This window comes from Centroberyx gerrardi, chromosome 17, assembly GCF_048128805.1.
Source record: "Centroberyx gerrardi isolate f3 chromosome 17, fCenGer3.hap1.cur.20231027, whole genome shotgun sequence".
NCBI lineage: Eukaryota > Metazoa > Chordata > Actinopteri > Beryciformes > Berycidae > Centroberyx > Centroberyx gerrardi.
The window spans coordinates 1,570,588-1,576,106 of NC_136013.1; the positions used below are offsets into that span (position 1 = coordinate 1,570,588).

A 5,519-nucleotide genomic window follows, 5' to 3' on the forward strand; every position below is an offset into this window, starting at 1 on the left:
TATTACCGGAGAGTTTTCCCTACCTGTAGCCGCCGGGCCGCGGCGTCTCACGTTTCACTCTCGAAACGGTCAGCCGATCGGAACGGAGGGGTCGTGAATATTAATGAGCCTTAAAGACACGGAGACAGAAACGGCCTGTTCTTGGTAAGGCTCAGAGAGATGCTGGAAAATGAACGTGGAGAAATGGATTGAGAGTGTTTTTGGTTCATGACACCACACACACAGCTCTGAATGGACAGAAAGACACAAAATAAAACTCTGGACAGTAGAAGATGGACCTTTAATTTCTTTTTTTCTTAAAGGAAAATAGGAAATAGAATAATTAGGAGAGAATAATTATTTATTAAACCCTAGTCGTGTTTTGCATCTAATAAATAATTATTCTGTGTTGCTCCAGAATCCCTGGGTCAAGCTTATTTTCTTCACGCTGAGTTGAAGTCCTTCTGTTGAGGCTGTAAGACTACGAGGAGAAGCGTTAGCTTTTCTATGATTCCATATTTTGTGTGAGAGATTCTTTTATCCAGGGCGATTCACACTGACTGAGCAGGTGGAGGCTGCGGTGTTTTGCTCCTGGCTCACTTGTTTCAGACGGTGCAGATCTCGTCTTTACGCAGCGACAGTTTCCACCTCGACCCGAGTGACGTTTTGTTTTCCTTCAGAGAAACTGCTGTCTGCTCGTCAGCGTCTTCTCCTGCCTGTCGTTGTTCTCCGAGACGATTTCTTCTCTTTCATTTTATCAAGAAACAGTCTGATGAAGGTCGGAGCGAGCGAGCTGTCGAGGCGTCTGGATGTTTCCACGTGTCACTTCCTGTTGTTTTGTTCCTGTCGCTAAACAAGTCGAGAAACTCGAGGCGTAATGAGACGACAGACGACACCGAGGTTCATACAGAGCTGTTTGTTTTAGTGGCTTTCTCTGAACTAAACATCATTACCAACCAGGTACAACAGGATGCTAGGTGTGTGTGCGTGTGTGTGTGTGTGTATGTGTGTGTGTGTGTGTGTGTGTGTGTGTGTGTGTGTGTATGCCAGCCTAAAGTCAAATTAGCACTTAAAGACTGAAAAAAACAAAAAGAAACTATCTGTGTATGTCAGACTGTTACACTGGCTACACACTGTTTATTCTAGATTATTATATGATAGAGATCATTATTATTATTATTATTATTATTATTATTATTATTATTATTATCATTACTACAGCTAACCGACAAAAGATTTATCTGTTTTAATCAGACAGACACCCTTCAGATGGAAACCCAGGGAACCCAGAACGGTTCCTTGAGGAACTCCTTTTTTTGTTTAAACCTACACTAATCCAAACTAACACTAATCTCTTAAAATAAACTAATGTGAACTAAAGCAATCCAATCTTAACTAAACTAAACCAATCCAGATTGAACTAATCTATTCCAATCTAAACTAAAATAAACTAAAATAAACTCATCTAATGTGAACTAAACCAAAACAAATCTAATCAATTCTAAGATAAGATAAACTAAACTAATGTGAACTAAACCAATCCAAATGTAAACCTAACTAACCTAAACTAATTTAATCTAAACTAAACTAAATTAAACCAACCTAACCCAAACTAGACTAAACTAGAGTAGACAAAACTAACCTAAACTAACCTAACCTAAACTAAACTAAACTAAACTAAACTAAACTAACCTAACCTAAACTAACCTAACCTAAACTAAACTAAACTAAACTAGAGTAGACAAAACTAACCTAAACTAACCTAACCTAACCTAAACTAAACTAACCTAAACTAACCTAACCTAACCTAAACTAAACTAACCTAAACTAACCTAACCTAACCTAAACTAAACTAAACTAACCTAACCTAACCTAACCTAACCTAAACTAAACTAACCTAAACTAACCTAAACTAACCTAACCTAACCTAACCTAACCTAACCTAAACTAAACTAAACTAAACTAACCTAACCTAAACTAACCTAACCTAAACTAAACTAAACTAAACTAGAGTAGACAAAACTAACCTAAACTAACCTAACCTAACCTAAACTAAACTAACCTAAACTAACCTAACCTAACCTAAACTAAACTAACCTAAACTAACCTAACCTAACCTAAACTAAACTAAACTAACCTAACCTAACCTAACCTAACCTAAACTAAACTAAACTAAACTAGACTAGACTAGACTAGACTAGACTAAACTAAACTAAACTAGACTAGACTAAAGTAAATAAACTAACCTAATATAAACGAGACACTCTAAAAACAAATGATTTGGCTCAACAAAAAAATTAAACGCAACAGTTTGCATCAATCTTTTTGAGTTATGACAACTTCTAATGAAATTATGTTCAACCAACGAACTACATTAGTTCGGGGAATTAGCTTTTCCTCTACAATCAAAAGTATTTTTAATCACCACTTACTTGAAATCCTGAACTCAAGGTGGAGAAAAATTAAGTTATCAAGCCAATTTCATTAAGTTGCTACAACTTGAATTTTGTTTTAAATCAATTAACGCAGAAATCTAAGTTTAAATTACACACAATATTAAGTTGATGTAATTACCAACATTATTACGTCAACACAACTCATCAAAATAATGTTTGCAACTTAAAAGGTTTATCTAAATCAATAAATTAGAATTTTATCTTGCAACCATGCATTTAATTAAGTGGTGGTAATAGTTCCCCTGAATTACTTTAATCTAATCTAAACTAATATAACCTGGACTAACCTAACCTGGACTAATCTGAACTGGACTAACCTAACCTGGACTAATCTAAACTGGACTAACCTAACCTGGACTGATCGAAACTGGACTAACCTAACCTGGACTGATCGAAACTGGACTAACCTAACCTGGACTGATCTAAACTGGACTAACCTAACCTGGACTAATCTAACCTGGTCTAACCTAACCTGGACTAATCTAAACTGGACTAACCTAACCTGGACTGATCAAAACTGGTCTAACCTAACCTGGACTAACCTAACCTGGACTAACCTAACCTGGACTGATCTAAACTGGACTAACCTAACCTGGACTAATCTAACCTGGTCTAATCTAACCTGGACTAATTTAACCTGGACTAAACTAACCTGGACTAATCCAATCTAAACTAACCTAAACTGGACTAATCTAACCTGGACTAACCTAACCTGGTCTAATCTAACCTGGACTAAACTAACCTGGACTAATCCAATCTAAACTAACCTAAACTGGACTAATCTAACCTGGACTAACCTAACCTGGTCTAATCTAACCTGGACTAATTTAACCTGGACTAAACTAACCTGGACTAATCCAATCTAAACTAACCTAAACTGGACTAATGTAACCTGGACTGATCTAACCTGGACTAACCTAACCTGGACTAACCTAACCTGGACTAACCTAACCTGGACTAATGTAACCTGGACTAATCTAACCTGGACTAACCTAACCTGGACTAATGTAACCTGGACTAATCTAACCTGGACTAACCTAACCTGGACTAATGTAACCTGGACTAATCTAACCTGGACTAACCTAACCTGGACTAATCTAACCTGGACTAACCTAACCTGGACTAATGTAACCTGGACTAACCTAACCTGGACTAACCTAACCTGGACTGACCTAACCTGGACTAACCTAACCTGGACTAACCTAACCTGGACTGACCTAACCTGGATTGACCTAACCTGGACTAACCTAACCTGGACTAATGTAACCTGGACTAATCTAACCTGGACTAATGTAACCTGGACTGACCTAACCTGGACTAACCTAACCTGGACTAATCTAACCTGGACTAACCTAACCTGGACTAACCTAACCTGGACTAAGCTAACCTGGACTAACCTAACCTGGACTAATCTAACCTGGACTAACCTAACCTGGACTAAGCTAACCTGGACTAACCTAACCTGGACTAAGCTAACTTGGACTAATCTAACCTGGACTAACCTAACCTGGACTAAGCTAACCTGGACTAACTTAACCTGGACTAAGCTAACCTGGACTAAGTTAACCTGGACTAACCTAACCTGGACTAAGCTAACCTGGACTAAGCTAACCTGGACTAACTTAACCTGGACTAAGCTAACCTGGACTAAGTTAACCTGGACTAAGCTAACCTGGACTAACTTAACCTGGACTAATCTAACCTGGACTAACCTAACCTGGACTAAGCTAACCTGGACTAATCTAACCTGGACTAACCTAACCTGGACTAAGCTAACCTGGACTAAGCGTGCGCTGCAGCTGCAGAAGCCTCAGGGAGTTAAAGGTGCAGTTCGCTGTTTTCTGAGGATCGATGAGGCGACGCTGAAATGAGCAACACATCGAGCGACTGCTACTGAGCTGCTATCGACCACACACACACACACACACACACACACACACACACACACACACACACACACACACACACACAGACACACACACACACACACAGAGACACACACACACACACACACACACAGAGACACACACACACACACACACACACACACACACACACAGAGACACACACACACACACACACACACACACACACACAGAGACACACACACACACACACACACACACACACAGAGACACACACACACACACACACACACACACACACACACACTGAGTAACAGTGAGTCACCAATGGGAAGGATTCAGTTTCTGAGTTCAGTCTGAAGAAGAGGAGGAGGAGGAAGAGGAAGGAGGAGGAGGGAGAGAAAGAAGGAAGGAATGGAGAAATAAGAGGAAGGGGAGAGGGGGAGGAAGAGGAGGGACATAAGGAAGAAAGGGAGGGGAAGAAGAAGAAGAAAGAGGAGGAGGAAGAGGAGAAAGGAGGGAGAGGAGATGGAAGAGAACGGATGAGAGGAGGAGGAGGTGGAAAAGGAATGTAATGAGGAAAAGGAGGTGAAGGAAGAGGAGGAGGAGAAAGAGGATAAGGAAGAGGAGGAGGAGAAAGAGGATAAGGAAGAGGAGGAGGAAATGGTAAAAGAGGAGGTAGGCGCGGAGGAACAGGAGGGGAGGAGGAGGGAGGGAAAGGAGGAAAGAGTGGAGGAGGAGGAAGAGGAGACCAATGTACCTCCTCTTCTCTTTTTATTCTTTCACTCATATCTCATTGTCACTTTCCCCTCTCTCTCTCTCTCTCCTCTCTCTCTCTCTCCCTCTCTCTCTCTCTCCCTCTCTCTCTCTCCCTCTCTCTCTCTCTCCCTCTCTCTCTCCCCCCTCTCTCTCTCTCTCCCTCTCTCTCTCTCCCTCTCTCTCTCTCTCTCTATCTCTTACAGCATGTGTCTCTCGCTCGTCTACCTCTAAATAAGGTCCTCAACAATACACTACATAGATAAGTGCTTGTGTGTGTGTGTGTGTGTGTGTGTGTGTGTGTGTGTGTGTGTGTGTGTGTGTGTGGTCACCATAGCAGCAATGCCACTCTAACAGCGGTGTTGTCATGGCAGCAAGAATCCAAGGCTGATTTCCCTCTCTCTCTCTCTCTCTCTCTCTCTCTCTCTCTCTCTCTCTCTCTCTCTTCCCCTCTCTCTCTTCC

At 41.0% G+C, this 5,519-nt stretch overlaps 1 protein-coding gene across 1 annotated transcript in view; it reads right to left on the bottom strand.

Moving 5' to 3' along the window:
* prkd1 (protein kinase D1) overlaps positions 1-5,519 on the bottom strand; it is a 60,467-nt gene that overhangs the window by 43,666 nt on the left and 11,282 nt on the right. The window lies entirely within an intron of this gene.